Source organism: Nerophis ophidion, linkage group LG25 (genome assembly GCF_033978795.1).
Source record: "Nerophis ophidion isolate RoL-2023_Sa linkage group LG25, RoL_Noph_v1.0, whole genome shotgun sequence".
Lineage (NCBI taxonomy): Eukaryota > Metazoa > Chordata > Actinopteri > Syngnathiformes > Syngnathidae > Nerophis > Nerophis ophidion.
Window position 1 is genome coordinate 3,467,215 of NC_084635.1, and position 25,924 is coordinate 3,493,138.

At 35.8% G+C, this 25,924-nt stretch overlaps 1 long non-coding RNA gene across 1 annotated transcript in view; it reads left to right on the plus strand.

Moving 5' to 3' along the window:
- Positions 1 to 25,235, plus strand: part of LOC133542937 (uncharacterized) — a 219,421-nt gene extending 194,186 nt beyond the window's left edge. The window contains exon 3 of the long non-coding RNA XR_009804252.1: positions 25,042 to 25,235. This is a non-coding gene — a long non-coding RNA (uncharacterized LOC133542937). The remainder of the gene's footprint in view (positions 1 to 25,041) is intronic.
- Positions 25,236 to 25,924: the final 689 nt, after the last annotated feature.

The following is a 25,924-nucleotide window of genomic DNA, read 5'->3' on the forward strand; positions in this document are numbered from 1 at the left end:
AATTAAAAACGTTGTTGTTGTTTTTTTACCAGCAAATCATAGTTTTTACTTGCAGAAAATTGTTTTTTAATACCGAATTGTTTTTTAATCGAACAACTTTTTTTTTAAATTAGCGAACTGTTTACTTGCAAAACAATGTTGTTGTTTTTTAATTTGCAAATCGTTTTTTTTAATCAAAAGAAATTGTTTTGAAGCTTTTTTTTTTAAATGAAGAGATTGTTTTTTTTTATACTCGCTGATAGTTTTTTGGAAGAAAATTGTTGTTTTTTTACTTGCAAATTGTTTTTTCACTTGTAAAAATAGTTTTTTGTAACTAGAAAATCGTATTTTACTTGCAGAAATGTTTTTTTCTTTTTCTAATGCAAGTAAAAAAAAATATTTTGTGCGAGTAAAAAATAATTACATTTTATACTAGTGAAGAAGTTTCTTACTTCTAGAATTTGTGTTTGTTTTTTTACTTGTGAATCTTTTTACCCGTGTAATTTTTTTTGTTTACTTGAAGAAATTCATTTTTGTACTTTATAACTTACTTAAAAAAGGGTGGAATATTACTGACAGGCGTTTTAACTTAAAGATAATTGTTTTTATACTTTTTATAAAAAAAATTTAAATTTGAAAATCGTTTTTATAATTAAAAACTTTGGATTTTTTTTACCAGCAAATCGTAGTTTTTACTTGCAGAAAATTGTTTTTTATTTAAAAATTGTTTTTTAATTGAACAACTTTTTTTTTTTAATTAGCGAACCGTTTACTTGCAAAACAATGTTGTTGTTTTTTAATTTGCAAATCGTTTTTTAATCAAAAGAAATTGTTTTGAAGCATTTTTTTTTTTAAATGAAGAGATTGTTTTTTTTATACTTGCTGATAGTTTTTTTTGAAGAAAATTTTTGTTTTTTTTACTTGCAAATTGTTTTTTCACTTGTAAAAATAGTTTTTTGTAACTAGAAAATCGTATTTTACTTGCAGAAATGTTTTTTTCTTTTTTTAATGCAAGTAAAAAAAAATATTTTGTGCGAGTAAAAAATAATTACATTTTATACTAGTGAAGAAGTTTCTTACTTCTAGAATTGTTGTTTTTTTTTTTTACTTGTGAATCTTTTTACCCGCGGAATTTTTTTTTTTTTACTTGAAGAAATTTTTGTAATTTATAACTTACTTTAAAATGGGTGGAATATTACTGACAGGCGTTTTAACTTAAATATAATTGTTTTTATACTTTTTATACATTGTTTTTTAATTTTTTAAATCGTTTTTATAATTAAAAACTTAGGATTTTTCTTTACCAGCAAATCGTAGTTTTTACTTGCAGAAAATTGTTTTTTATTTAAAAATTGTTTTTAATTGAACAACTTTTTTTTCAAATTAGCGAACCGTTTACTTGCAAAACAATGTTGTTGTTTTTGAATTTGCAAATCGTTTTTTAATCAAAAGAAATTATTTTGAAGCTTTTTTTTTTTTTTAAATGAAGAGATTGTTTTTTTATACTCGCTGATAGTTTTTTGGAAGAAAATTGTTGTTTTTTACTTGGAAATTGTTTTTTCACTTGTAAAAATTGTTTTTTGTAACTACAAAATCGTATTTTACTTGCAGAAATGTTTTTTTCTTTTTTTAATGCAAGTAAAAAAAAATATTTTGTGCGAGTAAAAAATTATTACATTTTATACTAGTGAAGAAGTTTCTTACTTCTAGAATTGTTGTTGTTTTTTTTTTACTTTTGAATCTTTTTACCCGTGTAATTTTTTTTTTTTACTTGAAGAAATTAATTTTTGTACTTTATAACTTACTTAAAAAAGGGTGGAATATTACTGACAGGCGTTTTAACTTAAAGATAATTGTTTTTATACTTTTTATACATTTTTTAAAAAATTTTTAAATCGTTTTTATAATTAAAAACTTTGGATTTTTTTTTACCAGCAAATCGTAGTTTTTACTTGCAGAAAATTGTTTTTTATTTAAAAATTGTTTTTTAATTCAACAACTTTTTTTTTTAAATTAGCGAACCGTTTACTTGCAAAACAATGTTGTTGTTTTTTAATTTGCAAATCGTTTTTTAATCAAAAGAAATTGTTTTGAAGCATTTTTTTTTTAAATGAAGAGATTGTTTTTTTTATACTCGCTGATAGTTTTTTGGAAGAAAATTGTTGTTTTTTTTACTTGCAAATTGTTTTTTCACTTGTAAAAATAGTTTTTTGTAACTAGAAAATCGTATTTTACTTGCAGAAATGTTTTTTTCTTTTTTTAATGCAAGTAAAAAAAAATATTTTGTGCGAGTAAAAAATAATTACATTTTATACTAGTGAAGAAGTTTCTTACTTCTAGAATTGTTGTTTTTTTTTTTTTACTTGTGAATCTTTTTACCCGCGGAATTTTTTTTTTTTTACTTGAAGAAATTAATTTTTGTAATTTATAACTTACTTAAAAAAGGGTGGAATATTACTGACAGGCGTTTTAACTTAAAGATAATTGTTTTTATACTTTTTATACATTTTTTTTGAATTTTTTAAATCGTTTTTATAATTAAAAACTTTGGATTTTTTTTTACCAGCAAATCGTAGTTTTTACTTGCAGAAAATTGTTTTTTATTTAAAAATTGTTTTTTAATTGAACAACTTTTTTTTTTAAATTAGCGAACCGTTTACTTGCAAAACAATGTTTTTGTTTTTTAATTTGCAAATCGTTTTTTAATCAAAAGAAATTGTTTTGAAGCATTTTTTTTATAAATGAAGAGATTGTTTTTTTTATACTTGCTGATAGTTTTTTGAAGAATATTGTTGTTTTTTTTACTTGTAAAAATAGTTTTTTGTAACTTGCAAATCGTATTTTACTTGCAGAAATGTTTTTTTCTTTTTTTACTGCAAGTAAAAAAAAATATTTTGTGCGAGTAAAAAATAATTACATTTTATACTAGTGAAGAAGTTTCTTACTTCTAGAATTGTTGTTTTTTTTTTTATTTGTGAATCTTTTTACCCGCGGAATTTTTTTTTTACTTGAAGAAATTAATTTTTGTACTTTTTTTAATTGAAGATTTTTTTTTTTTAATTGTGAATCATTAGAAAGTAAAAACAGATTTTTTTTGTGTTTGTGGAATTTGGGCAATATTTTCCCTCCACACTCAATTCCTTTTCTCTGGGATGTGTCGGCACCTTTATTGCCGTTTTTCCATTAATCCGTTCCGGTTCGTTCCGTCTCATGTAGGCCCTACTTAGGTGCTGATGACTTTGTTTTCCACTACACTTTTAGTACTCCCCTGGTGTGGCTGGTTGTCATGGCAACGCTGCACGTCTCTACTGTAACAGTGGAGAATATTAGTGGGATTAGACCTGCAGAAATATCAGAGAACCCACTATTGGAGGAAAAAAAAAACGCCTTCCTTCCTGAAGAACAAACGCAAAGGAAAATCCTTAACGAGGATAAAGAGTTTCGACTGAGGTATAAAGGAGAGTTCTGGAAGTTTTTTGTAATATTGTTGAAAGTCTGCTGGCTGATTAGTGGAAGGGTGTTGGGTGTTAAGAACCAGATGTTTAGCTGCATGCTCCAGTGGAATGGCAGTTTATGACGTTGGTTCTTTTCCCCTCATGTGGTTTCTCTCCCCTCTACCTCACCGGCTTATATTAGAGAATATGGGAACATTTCACATGGAATGAGACCTCGACTTTGCGTCACAGACTTTAAATACTGTTCTGTGCATCAAGCAACTGATGCAATTTGATATTTTTCATTCACCTTAAAGGCCGACTGAAATGATATTTTCTTATTTAAACGGGGATAGCAGGTCCGTTCTATGTGTCATACTTCATCATTTCGCCATATTCCCATATTTTTGCTGAAAGGATTTAGTAGAGAACATCCACGATAAAGTTTGCAACTTTTGGTCGCTAATAAAAAAGCCTTGCCTGTACCGGAAGTAGCAGACGAGGATGTCACGGGTTGTGGAGCTCCTCACATCTGAATATTGTTTACAATCATGGCCACCAGCAGCGAGAGCGATTCAGACGGAGAACGCGACGATTTCCCCATTAATTTGAGCGAGGATGACAAATTTATGGATGAGGAAAGTTAGAGTGACGGACTAGAAAAGAAAAAAAAAGACTATGCAGTGGGAGCGATTCAGATGTTATTAGACAAGGATAATTCTGGAAAATCCCTTATCTGCTTATTGTGTTACTAGTGTTTTAGTGAGATTATATGCTCGTACCTGTACAACCTGAAAGTCGGTCCCACTGAAAATAAGTACGCCAAATCAAAGCTGCACAATTCCCAGGTTTCAACCGTTCCACAATCCACACACCCCTCTCACCCTGGACATTCAAGACAAAATGTTGAAAAATGTCCACGATTACCAGGAATTCCAGGATTTTCAGGACATATTTCCCACTGAAAATGAGTGGGTCAAATCAAACCTTCACAATTCCCAAATTTCAACCGTTCCACCATCTACACACAGACAAATTTACTAGGATAATTCTGGAAAATCCCTTATCTCCCCTTTATGTTACTAGTGTTTTAGTGAGATTATATGCTCGTACCTGTACAACCTGAAAGTCGGCCCCGCACCTTTCTTCAGCACCAGTCGACGGGTGGTGGCAATGCCAATTTCGGCCCTTCGCAAGGGACCCTCTTTGAAACACGATCTTTCGAAATGATGGCTGCATAATACACTGTACTTTGTTTGTGTGGTCCAATCCAACCGTGTTCGTTTGACCGCTCTGTTCCATAGTAAAGCTTCACCGTCATCTTTTGGGAATGTAAACAATGAAACACCGGCTGTGTTTGTGTTGCTAAAGGCGGCCGCAATACACCGCTTCCCACCTACAGCTTTCTTCTTTGACGTCTCCTATTCATTAAACAAATTTGAAAAGATTCAGCAACACAGATGTCCAGAATACTGTGGAATTATGCGGTAAAACACGACTTATAGCTACAATGCGTGACGTCACACGGACGTGTCATCATACTGCGACATTTCAGCAAGATACTTCGGCGCAAAATTTAAAATTGCACTTAAGTAAACTAAAGCGGCCGTATTGGCATGTGTTGCAATGTTAGTATTTCATCATTGATATATAAACTATCAGACTGCGTGGTGGCTAGTAGTGGCTTTCAGTAGGCCTTTAATTCTAGCCTGATTTAGCCATTCCTTTACTACTTTTGACATGTGTTTGGGGTCATTGTCCTGTTGGAACACCCAACTGCGCCCAAGACCCAACCTCCGGGCTGATGATTTTAGGTTGTCCTGAAGAATTTGGAGCTAAACCTCCTTTTTCATTGTCCCATTTAAAGCAGCAGTTCCATTGGCAGCAAAACAGGCCCACAGCAAAACACTACCACCACCATGCTTGACAGTAGGGGTGGTGTTCCTGGGATTAAAGGCCTCAGCTTTTCTCCTCAAAACATATTGCTGGGTATTGTGGCTAAAAAGCTGAATTTTTATTTCATCTGGGCCACAGAACTTTCCTCCAGAAGGTCTTATCTTTGTCCATGTGATGTCAAGACAGCCATGGCATGATGTCCTTTACAAGTGGATGTAAACGTTTGAGCACAACTGTAAATATTTATATATCAACGTCGGAACAATTTGTAGCAAAAACGTTTATTTTTTATTTTTGTTATGCTCTGTGCCCCTTTTTTTTTTTTTTTTTTTAAAGGAAACCCTATTTTTCATGGCAAAAAAAACCCTAAAATATGCTAAAATGAGATTTTCCCCAAAACATTTTTAAAATTTTAGGCTTGTTTTCTAACAACTTTTATCACGTAAAGGAATGCCCACTTTCAGCCTGCTGACGTGACCTACAGAAGACCGGAGACAAGTTTAGATTTCATAGTTTGTGTTTCGGTCGCATCTTCACACCCGATCAGGATATTTTCATGCAGAGTTTCAACTAATTATCAAATATGTTTAATTGATGCAGAGCGCAGCAGTACAACTAAAGAAGGGGTCAGTCTGCGTTAATTTCAATATCATGCCAATGTCTGGAAAGTATGAACTCTGCAGCCAAACTTACTACAACCAAGCGAAAGGCTCCAAAAGTATATATATATATATATATATATATATATATATATATATATATATATGTATATATATATATATATATATATGTATATATATATATATGCCTTGATTGGATTATCCTGAGAATAGTGCTCGATACCGTGGTAGAGCGCAATATGTATGTGTGGGAAAAATCACAAGACTGCTTCATCTCTACAGATCTGTTTCATGAGGGGTTCCCTCAATCATCAGGAGATTTTAATGGAAGCATTCACATACAATGGTTTATATAGGGCACAGAGTGGGTGGGTACAGGCAGGCGTAGGGGCGTGGTGATTGGCTCATGTGTTACCTAGGAGGTGTTTCCGTCTGTGGCGGCATGTTGAAATGATTTCACTGCGCTTGTTGAGGGATGACAGGTCTGGATGATCTATAATAAACAGTTTCTCTTTCAAGCATAGGTTGCATCTTTTATTACCACTGTTGTAAGGTGTGCTGGAGGCAAGAATTTGCCGTGTTATTGAATATTCAACATTATTGTCTTTGAGGTTCCAAATGTGTTTGCTGAGTTCTGTAGAATTCCGCAAAGTCTGGTTTCTAAAGGAGGCGTTGTGATTATTCCATCTTGTTTTGAACGCTCCTTCGGTTAATCCTATGTACGTGTCGGATATGCTAATGTCCTTGCGTGTTACCTTTGCTTGGTAAACGACTAATGTTTGTAAGCACCCCCCGTTGAGAGGTTAATCAGGTTTCTTGCGGCAGTTACATTCCTTATTGGTTTCAGAGTCGTTTAGTCTGGGGGTAGGCAGTCCTTTTGCAATTGCTTTGTTGTGGTTTGAAATGATTTGTTGTATGTTATCCATACAGCTGTAGCTCAATTTAATGTTGTTCTTGTTGAATATTTTTCTTAGGGTGTTGCCTTTGGGGAAGTGTTGGTCGATCAGAGTGAGCAACTTGTGGCCGATGTTGGTTGAGAAGTTTTTGCTGAATGGGGGGTTGTACCAGATGATGTTGTTTCGTTTTCTGCTCTTTTTTGGTTGGTTTCCTGGGGTGGGTTCATAGGTGAGGGTGAAGTTGTATCCGCTTTCATCAAGTGCTTTCTGGTACGGGGGGGTTGCTTGGTCGAATTCAGCTTTGCTAGATGACAGCATCGATAGCCTTTTATTAATTCCGGTAGGTATTCTTTTCGTGGTGGTGGGTGGGTGGTTGCTGTCATGGTGCACGTATTGGAGTGTTGTGTTGGGTTTCGTGAATGGTTGGTAGCTGTTATTTCTCAGGTTGAAAGCGACGTCGAGGAAGTTGACGGTTTGCCATATATACATATATATATATATATATATATATATATATATATATATATATATATATATATATATATATATATATATATAATGTGTACACAGTACAGGACACGCCTTATCATTTAATGCATTTTCTTTATTTTCATGACTATTTACATAGTAGATTGTCATTGAAGGCATCAAAACTATGAATGAGCACATGTGGAGTTATGTACTTTGCACACTCTTGGCATTCTCTTGATGAGCTTCAAGAGGTCGTCACCTGAAATGCTTTTCACCTCACAGGTGTGCTTGACACAGTTAATATGTTACACTTTGCTGTTATATTCTTATCAGTGACAGAGCAGGAAAGGGCGAGGAATACATTGCGGTTGTCATTCTTTAATTGACATTTTCCATGTGCTTCTTCACGCAGAATTGGAGCCTGAATAAACATCCCAAGCTCTTGTGACCGTTCAGCTTTTGATGATTTTCCTCAAGATTGTCACATTCCTGCCGAGGACCATAAAAAAACAAAAAAAAAAAACAGTTTTATTGTAAATCAATTCCCTGCAAAATGAGACTTTTATGGCTATTAAGGCTTCTTTCTGTGTAAAAATATGGCTTAGGCAATATCAAAATGGCAAGTAATAGAAAAGAGCGGATGAGAATCATCTTCATATTTAACAGTGCATATTTTAGTGACTCTACATTGTAAAAGTCGTGTGGTGTAACGGGCAAAAAGGTAGTCCCGGTGTTGTGGAGGCTGATGGTGTGGACATGTTTGTGATGCAGAGACTTGCTGACAATCCACGCGTTAAAGAGACTTAGGCTGAGAACAGATTCCCTCTATTGCCGCCACACTGAGCAAGTCATGAGCAGCAACGGCTATTTTCCGTGATTTTCAGTCTTTTTCTGTTGATATGCCGTGAGGTGATGTATACCAGCTTGTTGCCATGGAAACAGCAGACAAGGCCCGTGAGCAGGAGACAGTGAGAGTGTGTGTGTGTTAATGTGATCAAAATAATCACGGTTAAAATTATTATAATATTGTTTATGTGCTCAAAAAGTACACACACACTAAAATCGTGTAACCGAGTGGTCCCCAACCTTTTTGTACCTGCGGACCGGTCAACGCTTAAAAATTTGTCCTGCGGCCGGGGTGTGGGGGGGTTGAGGGGGGGGGGGGGGGGGGGTCCATTTTTTATTTTTATTTTTTTTCTTTGTCATAAAAAAGGGACGTTTTTGTCATGAAAAATGGAGGTTTTTGTGGTTGGTGCACTAATTGTAAGTGTACATTGTGTTTTTTTATGTTGATTTAATAAATTAAAAAAAAAAAAATATATATATATATATATATATATATATATATTTTGTTTTTTTTAATTTTATTTTATTTTTTAAATAAAAATGAATAAAAAAATTATTCTGCGGCCTGGTACCAATCGGGCCACGCCGCGGCCCGGTGGTTGGGGACCACTGGTGTAACCAATTTAAAAAAATAAATAAATAGATAAAACATTCCTTAACATAAAAAAAAAAAAAAACATTAATCATTGTTCTGGCTTCCTAAGAGCCTTTTTTTGTATTTAATTATTTTGATCTTTTTCCGTTTTAAATTTTTTTTAATGTATTTTAGTGATGGTGCTACGCCAGGGGTGTCCAAACTTTTTCCACTTTTTCAGCACACTGAAAAATCAAAGCAAGCGAGGGCAATTTTGATATTTAAAAAAAAAAAAAAACAATACAATATATGTACAAAAAATATACATTTGGGCCTCCACTCAGGCTCGATCCCGGGGACCCTAAAGGGTTTTGGTAAAAAAAATATTTAAAAAAAATGTCATTATTCAGTATTATCATTTTTAATATTATTCAAGGTTTAAATCTCTAGATCAACATCAGGTCTATCTGTCAATGTAATGATTTTGAAGATTTAAGTAGTATGATCTTTTTGTCAAAGAAAACCCCCGTTTTTTTAAAGGAAAAAACACAAAATATGTAGTATTATCACCCAATAAAATTTTTAAGTGGAATATTTGAGATTATATAATAATTGGAGCCTTAAAAAGGTCAATAACTCATAAAAACATTGATTCATTATTATTATTATTTTTATTTTTTAGACACTTAAGGAAAAATTATGCAACAATTGTTGGGGATCCAAAAGGGTCCTACTCATTAAAGTGTTAAAAAATAAATTATACCTTTTATTTATTAACCGTTGACTTTTAACACAATAACCTCCAGATCGATTTCAGATTAATAGTTTTATTGTTGTTTATGATTTTTGTTTGTTTGTTTTAGGCCCTTTTTAAAACAAATTAAAAAAAAACAGCTTACTATAGCAAACACAAAATATGCAACATTTTCTTCAAAGAAAATCTGAAAGTGGAATATTTAATGTGACGTTATTGGAGCCTTGAATATGTCAATAATTAATAATGTCTTTGATTTTGATTCATTATTATTTCATGGCAGCTTTGTGTTATTAGAGTCAACATTGCAACATTTTATTGTTACATTTCACCTGTTGGCTCTTTTATAACACTTTTTGTGTTTGTAATATTATCACCCAATAAAATTTTTAAGTGGAATATTTGAGATTACATAATAATTGGAGCCTTAAAAAGGCCAATAACTCATAAAAACATTGATTTTAATTCATTATTATTATTATTATTATTATTTAGCAATGACACTTAAAGAAAAAATACGCTACAATTATTGGGGATCCAAAAAGGTCCTACTCATTAAAGTGTTAAAAAATAAAAAAAATAAATTATACATTTTATTAACCGTTTAATTTTAACACAATAACCTCCAGATCAACTTCAGATTACAAGTTTTATTGTTGTTTATGTTTTTTTTTTTTTAGGCCCTTTTTAAAATATATATATATATTTTTAAAAACAGCTTACTATAGCAAACACAAAATATGCAACATTTTCCTCAAAGAATATCTGAAAGTGGAATATTTAATGTGACGTTATTGGAGCCTTGAATATGTCAATAATTAATCATGTCATTGATTTTGATTCATTATTATTTCATGGCAGCTTTGTGTTATTAGAGTCAACATTGCAACATTATATTGTTACATTTCACCTGTTGGCTCTTTTATAACACGTTTTGTGTGTTTTTTTTAAAAGAGTATTTTTACAATGTGCCGTGGGGCCGTTAAAAATGGCCCCCGGGCCGCACTTTGGACACCCCTGTACTACGTGCTTCTCGTCCGGCTTATGTGACATAACATGGGTTCACTTCCTGTTCTAGACCTAGCTACTCTACCCCTCTGTCCTAAATAACAATTCACATTTTAAAAAAGCTTGTACCAAATTGGAATTTGGAAAATCACTGCCGTCTGGTGTCTGTACCTGTACTTGAAAAATGGAAAATAACTCCCTCCACCAAAAAAAAAAAACATCACTATATTTATGGAATTGTGTGACCATTCAAAGGGTCTTTCACTGCACTGGTCTCACTGGAGTGTTATGTCAGAGAATAGTTCCAAAGACAGCCTCTTAGAAAGAAAGTTAAGGCAAGACAAAGAAGCAAAGCAGGAGAGATAATCGAGGGAGGGGGAAAGTGTCCGCCATCAATGAGAGCCAAATATAATTATTGTTTTCTTTTTAAAGCATGTACCATATTTTTCGGATTATAAGGCGCACTTAAATTCCTTTCATTTTCTCAAAACTTGACAGTGCGCCTTATAATTCGGTGCGCCTAATGTACAGAATAATTTTGGTTGTGCTTACCGACCTCGAAGCCGTTTTATTTGGTACATCGTGAACTGATATGTGTGACCAGTAGATGGCAGTCACACATAAGAGGTATGTGTAGTCTGCAATATGACTCAAGTTAATCACCATTTTATATGTTCCATTGAAAATATAGAACATTACACACGGCGCTCAAACATCTATGAAAAAGTTTTAGTACGACTTTGGTACGCTATGAAGCCACACTGCTTGATGTGCTTCAACATACGAGTATTTTCATGGTGTGTTTATAAAGTAAGACATATTATCTGGCGTTTTTGTTTCGCAATATTATGCAAAAGCAACTTTTCTTACTTTCTAGTACCTGGTTATCTGTATTTGGGATCTTCATAAATCCTGAAAATTTGCGTGTGTCTGCCTTTGTAGTCCGTGGGGACACCGTAATCCATTAGCTTCTTCTTTTTCTCTGTCTTCTTGTTACAAGACATTCATCTGTTGCCATTTCTAATATAAAGTAGTCTAAACTTCTTACTGATATCTGTCAGTAAAGTCGCCATGTAAGCGCTAAAACATACCGGTGTAGTGAGTTTACATTAATCACCCAAGGAACTTTAGTTATTAGAGAGTTCTGTTTTTTACCCGGCCTTGTTGTTGTTTCCGGATGAGGAGATGTTGCTCCATTATTAATTGAAGTAAAGTCTGAATATCACTCCATCTTTCGACACTTCTTCCACTCTCGTCCTTGCACGCTACACCGCTACAACAAAGATGACGGGGAGAAGATGGCTTGAAGATGATCTCTAAAACATAATCCACGCAACATTTTGACTAAAGAACTACCATTACATGTTATGTAGACCACAAAGAAGAGTTTTACTTTAGAAAAAAATATAATAATATGACTCCTTTAATGCGCCTTATAACCCGGTTTACCTTATATATGAAAAAAGATCGAAAATAGACCATTTGTCGGCAGTGTGACTAATAATTTGGTGCACCCTATGGTCTTGAAAATACGGTAATATATGCTGCCTTACTGGTACGTGTTACATAAAGGGCTGCAGCTATCGATTATTTTATTCGGTTAATCAAGCATTTGGATTTAAACACACTTTGTAGCCTCAGTGCTTATTTTAGGGAAAAAAGTTTAAAACAAACAAAACTTTTTTTTCTTGCCATTACCTTCATTATTTTTTTTTTCTTCTAATAAATGTGCATCATCATCTTCAACAAATTGCACTTTGAACATAAATATATAATACATAAAAAAAAATCTCACGGCCCCCACACACCATTAAGTGCTACATTGCAGAAGCTGCAGGGAAATTAGGCAGATTTTTGTCTTTTTTTTTTAAATTGGTTACACTCATTAAACGATTAATTGAAGCAACATAGTATAAAAAGGCTATTTTTATCCCAAATAAATGTGATCGATTAATCGTTGCAGTCCTGTTTACATCCCTATAGTTCCAGCACCAGAGTGATTTTACTCATTTTAAGTTCAAGTTAAAGTACCAATGATTGTCACACACACACTAGATGTGGTGAAATGTGTCCTTTGCATTTGACCCATCCCCTTGTCCACCCACCGGGAGGTGATGGGAGCAGTGAGCAGCAGTGGTGGCCGCGCCCGGGAATCATTTTGGGTGATTTAACCCCCAATTCCAACCCTTGAACCCTTGAGTGCCAAGCAGGGAGGAAATGGGTCCCATTTTTATAGTTTTTGGTATGACTCGGCCGGGGTTTGAGCTCACAACCTACCGATGTCAGGGCGGACACTCTAACTGTGAAAGTTAGTTTGTGACGAACCTCAAGATGCAGAGAAGGAGGCAGGCATGGAGTGAGAAAACATGGTTTAATTAAAATACAAGAACAAGAACAAACAAAAAGCACGCACAAGGCGGATAACAAACTAAGGGAGCTAGCATGGGAGCTAGAAAATAAAAGGAGCTTAACATGGAAGGCTGATTGACACCAGGTGTGGCCAGGTGCCAATCAGCCACGGCTGAGGGGAAACAAAGCACTCAGGGAGACAAACAGGACGCTGAACCAAAATAAGAGCGCTGACAGGAAATACTAAACACACAAAGGAAAAACTAAAACACAAACAAACTGTCAGTGGCAAGCCTGACACTAACCAGGTTGTACATGGTTTCCAATCCGTTAAAACGACGACTCAGCTGATGTAAAGTTTGCATTCTGTACTGGTCTTCCAATTTCATTAATGATTCACATGCCAACAATTCCTGATGCGTCGCCTTCCACCGACCGACGGGTTCTGCGTTGCCAGGTGACGACTCTGAAAATGGATTTTTTTCCCTCTTCGTGCATAGAAACATGTGAATGCTCCCCAGAATTGAGACGTTCCCACATTTAACCTTGAAATGATTGAGATTCCGCTGCTTGTGCGTCTGAATAAGCAAGTTATGCTTCAGGTTCAACGGTCTCTCTGGAGAAAGGCTCAGTTAGCCCGAGGCTGGAACGACCCCACTGACCCACACCTGTCAGCAGGGAGACCAACGGCCTCATTACATACCTGCAGAATTAGGTCAAAGGGGGGAAAAACACAATAGTTGAAATCCAATATTATTGGCAAATATCTTTCTCTCATGTGGAGATTGGGATGATATTATGATGTCAATCAGGGTTCACATTGGTTATGGTAATTACTGGCTTATTAGCTGGCATATCTTGAGGGGCTGATTATATTTCAGTCACGCCTCTCAGCTGCTACCGTGTCACTGGCGTGCAAAACACGGTGACGTCTCTATCAGTTCTCGCCGCTTGATTGAATCTGCCGGTTTGGAAACAAAGTCAGTCTTGTTTTCATTTCACGGTTCATCGGGGTTAGAGTTTGAGTAGTAAATTGTTTACATTCAAGCATACACTGGTACTTTTTAAATTAAAAGCATGTACAACATGTACAAAAATTATACCGTATGTTATGAACCATAGGGCGCACCGGATTATAAGGCCCACTGCTGATGAGCGAGGCCTTTTTTCATATATAAGGCGCACCGGATTATAAGGCGCACTGCCGACGAATGGTCTGTTTTCGATCTTTTTTCATATATAAGGTAAACCAGGTTATAAGGCGCATTAAAGGAGTCATATTATTATGTTTTTTTCTAAATGCTTCACGGTGGCAGAGGGGTTAGTGCGTCTGCCTCACAATACGAAGGTCCTGCAGTCCTGGGTTCAAATCCAGGCTCTGGATCTTTCTGTGTGGAGTTTGCATGTTCTCCCCGTGAATGCGTGGGTTCCCTCCGGGTACTCCGGCTTCCTCCCACTTCCAAAGACATGCACCTGGGGATAGGCCCCTCCCACTTCCAAAGTCATGCACCTGGGGATAGGTTGATTGGCAACACTAAATTGGCCCTAGTGTGTGAATGTGAGTGTGAATGTTGTCTATCTATCTGTGTTGGCCCTGCGATGAGGTGGCGACTTGTCCAGGGTGTATCCCGCCTTCCGCCCGATTGTAGCTGAGATGGGCGCCAGCGCCTCCCGCGACCCCGAAAGGGAATAAGCGGTGGGAAATGGATGGATGGATGGATGTAAAACTCTTCCTTGTGGTCTACATTACATGTAATGGTGGTTCTTAGGTCAAAATGTTACATAGATTATGTTTTACAGACCATCTTCAAGTTGTCTTCAAGTCGCTTCCGAATGCGTCATTTCGTGGGCGGTCTTGTTTACATGACTTAACTTTGGCAGTGTCTTCTCCCCATCATCTTTGTTCTTGCGGTGTAGCGTGCAAGGATGGAAGTGGAGGAAGTGTCAAAATTGAATGCGTCGTTTTGTGGGCGGTCTTATTTACATGGCTTAACTTTGGCAGCGTCTTCTCCCCGTCATCTTTGTTCTTGCGGTGTAGCGTGCAAGGATGGAAGAGGAGGAAGTGTCAAAAGATAGAGCTAACTGTTTTAATGACATTCAGACTTTACTTCAATCAATAACAAAGCAGCGTCTCCTCACCTATGGCTCACTCGTGGAAAAACGCCGGAACTCTCTAATAACTAAAGTTCCTTGGGTGAATAATGTAAACTCACTACACCGGTATGTTTTAGTGCTTTCATAGAGAGATATAAGTTGGAATTTTACAACTTGTCACAACCTGACATTGGTTAAACGTTGTATGTTTGATTTTTAAAATATCGGTTGTTAAATGACCAAAATTCAAGGGTCAAATCAACGTCACACCCTTGTTGTTTCAACATTGTATTAGTGTTGTACAATTTTGGTTGCTAAATGACCAAAATTCAATTGTCAGAACAATGTCACGACCTGACATTGATGAAACGTCAAATAGCATGTTGTTTCAACGTTGTATTTGTTTTGCAAAATATTGGTTGGGAAATAACCAAATTTCAATGGTCAAATCAACGTCAAAACCTGACATTGATAAAACGTTTTTAAAAAGTATGTTGTTCGAACGTTGTATTTGCTCTTAAGAATATTGGTTGGGAAATAACAAAATTTCAACGGTCAAATTAAAAAGTCAAAACCTTACATTGAACAAACATTAAAAGCATGTTGTTGTATTTGTATTGTACAATTTTGGTTGGGAAATGACCACATTTCAACGGTCAAATCAATGTCACAACCTGACATTGATTAAACGTTGTCAAATAGCGTGTTGTTTTAACGTAGTATTCATGTTGTAGAATATTGGTTGGGAAATGACCAAAATTCAATGGTCAAATCAACGTCAGAACCCAACATTGCTTAAATGTCGTCAAAAAGCATGTTGTTTTAACGTTGTATTTGTGTTGTAGAATATTGGTTGGTAAATGAGCAAAATTCAATGGTCAAATCAATGTCAGAACCCGACATTGAACAAACGTCAAAAAGCATGTTGGTTCAACATTGTATTTGTGTTTTACAATTTAGTTTGGTAAACGACCATATTTCAATGATCGAATCAATGTCACAACCTGACATTGATTAAACGTCGTCAAATAGCATGTTGTTTTAACGTAGTATTTGTGTTGTAGAATATTGGTTGGGAAATGACCACATTCCAACGGTCAAATCAATGTCGCAACCAGACATTGATTAAACGTTGTCATACTAGCATGTTGTTTCAATGTTGTATTTGTGTTGTAGAATATTGGTTGGGAAATGACCAAAATGTAATGGTCCTATTGACGTCAGAACCCAACTTTATTAAACGTCATCCAAAGCATGTTGTTTCAACGTTGTATTTGTGTTGCAAAATATTGTTTGAAAAATGACCAAATTTCAATGGTCAAATCAACGTCAGAAACCAACATTGCTTAAATGTCGTCAAAAAGTATGTTGTTTCAACGTTGTATTTGTATTGTACAGTTTTGTTTGGTAAACGACCATATTTCAATGATCAAATCAATGTCACAACCTGACATTGATTAAACATTGTCAAACATCATGTTGTTTTAACGTTGTATTTGTGTTGTAGAATATTGGTTGGGAAATGACCAAAATTCAATGGTCAAATCAGCGTCAGAACCCGACATTGAACAAACGTCAAAAAGCATGTTGGTTCAATGTTGTATTTGTGTTGTATAATTTTGTTTGGTAAACGACCATATTTCAATGATCAAATCAATGTCACAACCTGACATTGATTAAACGTCGTCAAATAGCGTGTTGTTTTAACGTAGTATTTATGTTGTAGAATATTGGTTGGGAAATGACCACATTTCAATGGTCAAATCAATGTCGCAACCAGACATTGATTAAACGTTGTCATACTAGCATGTTGTTTCAATGTTGTATTTGTGTTGTAGAATATTGGTTGGGAAATGACCACATTTCAACGGTCAAATCAATGTCGCAACCAGACATTGATTAAACGTTGTCATACTAGCATGTTGTTTCAATGTTGTATTTGTGTTGTAGAATATTGGTTGGGAAATGACCAAAATGTAGTGGTCCTATTAACGTCAGAACCCAACTTTATTAAACTTCATCCAAAGCATGTTGTTTCAACGTTGTATTTGTGTTGTAGAATATTGGTTGGGAAATGACCACATTTCAACGGTCAAATCAATGTCAGAAACCAACATTGCTTAAATGTGGTCAAAAAGTATGTTGTTTCAACATTGTATTTGTATTGTACAATTTTTGTTGGGAAATGACCACATTTCAATGGTCAAATCGATGTCACAACCTGTCATTGATTAAACAATGTTGTTTCAACGTTGTATTTGTGTTGTAGAATATTGGTTGGTAAATGTCCAAATTTCAATGGTCAAATCAACGTTAGAACCCGACACTGAACAAACGCCAAAAAGCATGTTGGTTCAACATTGTATTTGTGTTGTACAATTTTGTTTGGTAAACGACCATATTTCAATGATCAAATCAATGTCACAACCTGACATTGATTAAACCTTGTCAAAAAGTATGTTGTTTCATCGTAGTATTTATGTTGTAGAATATTGGTTGGGAAATGACCAAATTTCAATGATCAAATCAACGTCACAACCTGACATTGATTAAACGTGGTCAAAAAGCATGTTGTTTCAATGTTGTATTTGTGTTGTAGAATATTGGTTGGGAAATGACCAAAATGTAATGTTCCTATTGACGTCAGAACCCAACTTTATTAAACGTCATCCAAAGCATGTTGTTTCAATGTTGTATTTGTGTTGTAGAATTTTGGTTGGGAAATGACCACATTTCAACGGTCAAATCAATGTCAGAAACCAACATTGCTTAAATGTCGTCAAAAAGTATGTTGTTTTAACATTGTATTTGTATTTTACAATTTTAGTTTGGAAATGACCACATTTCAATGGTCAAATCGATGTCACAACCTGTAATTGATTAAACATTGTTGTTTCAACGTTGTATTTGTGTTGTAGAATATTGGTTGGTAAATGTCCAAAATTCAATGGTCAAATCAACGTCAAAACCTGACATTGAACAAACGTCAAAAAGCATGTTGGTTCAACATTGTATTTGTGTTGTACAATTTTGTTTGGTAAACGACCATATTTCAACGGTCAAATCAATGTCACAACCTGACATTGATTAAACGTTGTCAAACTAGCATGTTGTTTCAACGTTGTATTTGTGTTGTAGAATATTGGTTGGGAAATGACCAACATTTAATGTTCCTATTAACGTCAGAACCCAACTTTATTAAACTTCATCCAAAGCATGTTGTTTCAACGTTGTATTTGTGTTGTAGAATATTGGTTGGGAAATGACCACATTTCAACGGTCAAATCAATGTCAGAAACCAACATTGCTTAAATGTCGTCAAAAAGTATGTTGTTTCAACATTGTATTTGTATTGTACAATTTTAGTTGGGAAATGACCACATTTCAATGGTCAAATCGATGTCACAACCTGTCATTGATCAAACAATGTTGTTTCAACGTTGTATTTGTGTTGTAGAATATTGGTTGGTAAATGTCCAAAATTCAATGGTCAAATCAACGTCAGAACCCAACATTGCTTAAATGTCGTCAAAAAGCATGTTGTTTCAATGTTGTATTTGTGTTGTAGAATATTGGTTGGCAAATGACTAAAATTCAACGGTCAAATCAACGTTAGACCCCGACACTGAACAAACGTCAAAAAGCATGTTGGTTCAACGTTGTATTTGTGTTGTGCAATTTTGTTTGGTAAACGACCATATTTCAACGGTCAAATCAATGTCACAATCTGACATTGATTAAACGTCGTCAAATAGCATGTTGTTTTAACGTAATATTTATGTTGTCGAATATTGGTTGGGAAATGACCACATTTCAACGGTCAAATCAACGTCAGAACCCGACATTGACCAAACGTCGTCAAATAGCATGTTGTTTCAACGTTATGCTTGTGTTGTAGAATATTGGTTGGGAAATGACCAAAACTCAATGGTCAAATCAGCGTCAGAACCTGACATTGCTTAAATGTCGTCAAAAAGCATGTTGTTTCAACGTTGTATTTAAGTTGCTTAACGTCAGGACCTAGTTCAAGAAGTTCTCAACAATGTTTTAAAGTCTTGTGCCTGCTGGGTTATGATTTAATGTATGTACTTACAATTGAAATACTTCAATGACTAGTCTCTTCAACTTGAATGTCACAAAAAATCTATATATTTTTTTACAATGTGTTCCTTTTTTTACTGTGTTTTAAAGTACCGACTTGGTAGTCTGAACGCTACGTTACTTGCACAAAGTCTGCATTTATTTAACGCTGATATGAGGCACTACAAACCTTTTTCTTCCGTCTGGTACCGACTGTGTCATTATCACAAAAGATAAGAGTTGCCAATCCCTTGTCATGAGATGTTCTTCCGCTGATGACAACAGGACATAAATCTGTGTATGCACCTGTGACAACGACCACATCTCATATACAGGCGGTAACATCTTAATTACTGCAGACAAGCGCCTGCATTCTTCAGATTCTACCTGCCATAGAGCCTGAAAACGCCGCTACCTTGAAGTATTGTTCACGGTAACTATGGAGACGCCGCTTAATGAATGTTGAGTCTCTTTCTGAGAACCAATCCTCTCCTGGGGATACTGGAGATGAGATTAAAGCAATTAGTTTGCCTCCTGGTTTGCAGCATTCTTCCACTTTATTTCATATTTGATATACTGTATCTGCATGTACTCTAGAACCGGGGTCACCAACGCGGGCACCAGGTCGCCCGTAAGGACCACATGAGTCGCCCGCTGGCCTGTTCTAAAAATAGCTCAAATAGCAGCACTTACCAGTGAGCCGCCTCTATTTTTTAAATTGTATTTATTTACTAGCAAGCTGGTCTCGCTTTGCTCGACATTTTTAATTCTAAGAGAGACAAAACTCAAATAGAATTTGAAAATCCAAGGAAATATTTTAAGACTTGTTCTTCACTTGTTTAAATAAATTCATTTATTTTTTTACTTTGTTTCTTATAACTTTCAGAAAGACAATTTTAGAGAAAAAATACAACCTTAAAAATGATTTTAGGATTTTTCAACACATATACCTTTTTACCTTTTAAATTCTTTCCTCTTCTTTCCTGACAATTTAAATCAATGTTCAAGTAAATTTTTATTTTTTATATTGTAAAGAATAATAAATAAATGTTCATTTAATTCTTCAATTTAGCTTCTGTTTGTTCGACGAAGAATATTTGTAAAATCTTTATTCAAGCTTATTATGATTAAAATTCAAAAAAATTATTCTGGCAAATCGAGAAAATCTTTAGAATCAAATTTAAATCTTATTTCAAAGTTTTTTGAATTTCTATTAAAAATTTTGTTCTGGAAAATCTAGAAGAAATAATGATTTGTCTTTATTACAAATATAGCTTGGTCCAATTTGTTATATATTCTAACAAAATGCAGATTGGATTTTAACCTATTTAAAACATGTCATCAACATTCTTAATTAATTTATTCTAAAATTAATCTTAATCAGGAAAAATTACTAATGATGTTCCATAAATCCTTTTTTAATTTTTTCAAAAAGATTCTTTTTTTCGGTTGAATTTTGAATTTTAAAGAGTCGAAATTGAAGATAAACTACGTTTCCAAATTTTATTCTCATTTTTTTCCTGTTTTCTCTTCTTTTAAACCTTTCAATTAAGTGTTTTTTTCATCATTTATTCTCTACAAAAAACCTATCGTAAAAGGAAAAAAATGTACGATGGAATGACATCGTACATGCCACATATTTTTTTTGTTTTTTTTAAGTCACATTTGTTGAGTTATGTTTGTTTGTCTATAGTCATGCCAGAGTGCTAGTTTTGTTTTCTAGTCAAGTTTGTTCTCCGCCATTGTGTGCGCCTTTTGTTTGCCTTTTTTTTGTTATAGTATTAAAAATAAATATATACTTACTCTCACGTCTTGCTCGTGCCAACTTTCCCTTGCCTCGAAAAAAAATCCAAACCCCAAAGTCCACGGTTTGACGTGCGATTATTGGGGGACATTTAAATTGTAACAGGCTGTAAACACACACAGGACAGCTTGTTTGAGAGATTTTACAGTTAAACCGATATTGTCCGTTTTTGATGTTGTTGTTTTTTGTGTGATATCGGACCATTATCAACAAGAGCCGTCTCCGCTTGTGGTGGTTTCCTGCTGGCTCCACTGTGGACGGGACTCTCTCTGCTGTGTTGGATCCACTTTGGACTGGACTCTCACGGTTGTGTTGGATCCACTATGGATTGAACTTTCACAGTATCATGTTAGACCCGCTCGACATCCATTGCTTTCGGTTCCCCTAGGAGGCGGGGGGTTGCCCACATATGCGGTCCTCTCCAAGGTTTCTCATAGTCATCATTGTCACCGACGTCCCACTGGGTGTGAGTTTTCCTTGCCCTTATGTGGGCCTACCGAGGATGTCGTTGTGGTTTGTGTTGTGTTTTGTACAGCCCTTTGAGACACTAGTGATTTAGGGCTATATAAATAATCATTGATTGATTGATTGATCTCCTACCAAATATTATTTTAAATGAATAAAAACTACCGTATTTTCCGGACCGTAGGGCGCACCGGATTATAAGGTACAATGCCGATAAATGGTCTATTTTCGATATTTTTTCATATACTGTATAAGGCGCGTCGGATTATAAGGCGCATTAAAGGGGTCATATAATATAATTTTTTTCTAACTGTCAAACACTTCCTTGTGGTCTACATATCATGTAATGGTTGTTCTTTGGTCAAGATGTTGCATAGATTATGTTTTACAGATCTTGTGGGCGGTCTTATTTACGTGGCTCACCTTCGACAGCGTCTTCTCCCCGTCATCTTTGTTGTAGCGGTGTAGCGTGCAAGGACGAGAGTGGAAGAAGTGTCAAAAGATGGCGCTAACTGTTTTTAATGATTTTCAGACGTTACTAAAATCAATAACGGAGCAGCATCTTGTCATCCGGAAACAACAAGCCCGGATTGAAACCCGTGAAAAACCCTCCGACTGGAACTCTCTAATAACTAAAGTTCCTTGGGCAAATAATGTAAAGTCACTACACCGGTATGTTTTAGTGCTTTTATGGTGAGTTAACTGACAGATATAAGTAAGAGCTTTACACTACTTTATATTAGAAATGGCAACATCGGAGGATGAATGTCCCATAACAAGAATATAGAGACAAAGAAGTGGCTTATCGACAAAGGTGTCCGCACGGACTACAAAGACGGAAGCACACAATTTTTCAGATCAACAAGTACCAGAAGGTAAGAAAAGTTGCTTTTGTATAATATTGCGAAACAAAACGCCAGACAATGTCTTACCTTATACACACACCATAATAATACTCCTATGTTGAAGCACAGTACAATCCATCAAGCGGTGATGCTTCATAGCTTATCAAAGTCATACTAAAACATTTTGATGGATTTTTGATTGGCGTGTGTAATGCTCTATATTTTAAATGGAACATATAAAATATTAGCGTTGTTTACTAGAGTCATATTGCCATCATATTGTAGTCTACACCTATCTCTTATGTTTGACTGCCATCTACTGGTCACACTTATCATGACACCATGTACCAAATAAAATTGCTTTGAGGTCGGTAGGCAAAACCAGAACTAAAATTGTCGCATTTTGAGATTAAAACAAGTATTTTAAGTGCCCCTCATAGACCGGAAAAAACAGTATATAGAGTTACTTTGAAATGTATTCATTGTTTTTATTTAACCCCTTTCAGGTCATGTTAATGTTTACAAAATACTTTTTTTTTAAATAAACAAACATTTATGTACATATGCATATGTGTGACGATAACATTACTTGGACAAACTGTTTTGCCAATCAAAGTTTTGGGAATTTTGAGTCATTCTGCACTGCATCAACATTTTGAATCAGATTAACACCATGATGGAACGATCCGTATTAATTTTGACAGCACTAGTTTTGACAGATATTTTCCAGCTCGTAAGGAATCACGGCCAAATTAAAAGTCCCAAATTTGTAGCTCGTTCCTTCCTTGCTTGTCGGAGGCAATTGAAGTCAGCAGCTGCTGGGGTCAGGCTGACGTCACCTTCTTATGCAAGGAGCTGACCTTTTTCTAAACAAACTGTAACGTCCCGGGGGTTGGGGGGGGGTCTTGGGCCGACTTTGCAACGCCACACTTTGATAACCCGCATTGCCCTGTGGACGCCAAAGTAAACTGAGATTGTACTCTGTTACCTTGCATTTCCCTTGGCTCATAAAATCCAAAGGTAGTAATTAAAACTCTTTCATCAACTTTTAATCAGAAGGGTTCAATCTCTTTATTGTGTTTATTAGAAGCGGAAACGACAAACGGCTTCAGAGGAGATAATGTTTGAAAAAAAGCGAAAGCATTTTAGCCAACTTTTGTATTGAAGGGGGAGTTGCAAACTTCCTGTTGATTTTAGCTGGGAGGTATGAAATATAGGTCTAAATGAGACCTACATACAGGTTTTTGTTTCATGTTTCTACGACATTGCTACTGAAAGTTACAGACAGTTTTGTCTGTGTTTTCTTCTTAGGGGGCGCTAGAGCGCAATTTTGAGTTTGGGTTATTTTTAGCCAGTCATGATGTGTGTGTCAAATTTGGTGAGTTTTGAAGAATGTTATGGGGGTCAAATTACAGCTCAAAGAGGCGGCGGAATAATAATAAAGAATATTAATAAAACCTTAGAAATTCAATAGTGGCCCTAATTATTCATTACTTATCATGTTAAAGGGGAACATTATCACCAGACCTATGCAAGCGTCAATATATACCTTGATGGTGCAGAAAAAAGACCATATATATTTTTAACCGATTTCCGAACTCTAAATGGGTGAATTTTGGCGAATTAAACACCTTTCTGTTTATCGCTGTTTTTGCGATGACGTCAGAACGTGACGTCACCGAGGTAATACAGCCGCCATTTTCATTTTCAACACATTGCAAACACTTGGGTCTCAGCTCTGTTATTTTCCGTTTTTTCGACTATTTTTTGGAACCTTGGAGACATCATGCCTCGCCGGTGTGTTGTCGGAGGGTGTAACAACACTAACAGGGAGGGATTCAAGTTGCACCACTGGCCCCAAGATGCCAAAGTGTCTGCCGCCAGACCCCCATTGAATGTGCCAGAGTGTCTCCACATTTGACCGGCGATGCTAAGACAGACATGGCACAGAGATGTATGGATAACCTGCAGATGCATTTGCAACAATAAAGTCAACGAAATCACAAAGGTGACTTTTGTTGATGTTGACTTATGTGCTAATCAGACATATTTGGTCGCGGCGTGACTGCCAGCTAATCGATGCTAACATGCTACGATAATCGACGCTAACATGCTATTTACAGGCGGTGCTACAGCAGACATGGCACAGAGATGTATGGATAACCTGTAGATGCATTTGCAACGATAAAGTCAACAAAATCACAAAGGTGAGTTTTGTTGATGTTGACTGCCAGCTAATCGATGCTAACATGCTACGCTAATCGATGCTAACATGCTATTTACCGGCGGTGCTAAAGCAGACATGGCACAGAGATGTATGGATAACCTGCAAGATGCTTTTGCAACTATATTACGTTTCCTTCCACCCACATTTAATGCGAAACAAACACTTACCAATCGACGGATTTAAGTTGCTCCAGTGTCACAAGATGCGAAAGTCCTGATCGTTTGGTCCGCACATTTTACCGGTGATGCTAACGCAGCTATTCGGCCATGCTATGGCTATGAATAGCGTTAATAGCTTTTCGCTCAATAGCTTCAGTTTTTTCTTCAATACTTTCATACTCCAACCATCTGTTTCAATACATGCGTAATCTGTTGAATCGCTTAAGCCGCTGAAATCCGAGTCTGAATCCGAGCTAATGTCGCTATATCTTGCTGTGGTATTCCCATTGTTTGTTTACATTGGCAGCACTGTGTGACGTCACAGGGAAATGGATAGTGGTTTAGAAAATAGCAAAAATAAGGCACTTTAAAGCTTTATTTAGGGATATTCCGAGACCGGTAAAATTTTGAAAAAAACTTCAAAAAATACAACAAGCCACTGGGAACTGATTTTTATTGTTTTTAACCCTTTTGAAATTGTGATAATGTTCCCCTTTAACCACATTGAAGCTGACGTTTATTCTTCCTTTCCTTGCACAAGCCTAATCCTCTTTGGACTCATGGTCAGAAGATAACCTGGACTCGTACCAGCATGACCTGGACACAAAGAACCAGACAGGACACAAAAAACCAGACGGGTGGCACTTCCTCACCTTAACACGGGGGACGCCGGCCTGAACACTAACATGGTTTTTCTGGCATTTGGCGTCTCCGAACAGTTGGAACAGGGAAACATTGGACGGCCCGATTCTGCTGAGGCAGCCTCCACTCGGTTTGAATAATAAACCTTTTTCACTTCTAATTATGTCCTTACTTTCAGTTTCCTAGCTTTGACAAGTACAGCGACGAGGATGAATCACGCGTCAGCGTGTCCAAAGTTGCAATCTTTAGTCGAGCTTCAAACCCCTTTTAAGGACGTTCCTCTCTTTAAATGACTCAGTTGCTGTATAAAGAACACATTGTGTTCCCCTCTGAGAACCGAATCTCTCACCAACTCTTGAGATGAAGCCCATTGTTGAGACGGAGGAATGTTTTTTTTTTGTCCAAATACGTTTAAATAAGCTGCAGAGACATGAAGTGGCTGCACTCAGACTTCATTTCGAATCCTTGCACGTCGCTTCTGCAGCAGCTGAATAGTTTGAGAAGAGTTTCTTCAAGGTGGAAAATCAGTGAATGGTGGTCTTTCACGTATTGCAGTTCTAATCTGCACAAGTAGAAACCAAAGTAAAATGAGTTAAATTCCTCTCTGGCAGGGTGAACATTATTATATAAGAGCAAACACATATGGAAGAAACAGTAAACTTGAGTGTTTATAAATGTTTAGTCCTGAAAGGTTCATTAAAATCCAACTTAAGTATTTACCATGTTTTTCGGACTGTCACGACTTGGACTATGGGATGGTTTGTTTTTTCAACGCAAAGGAT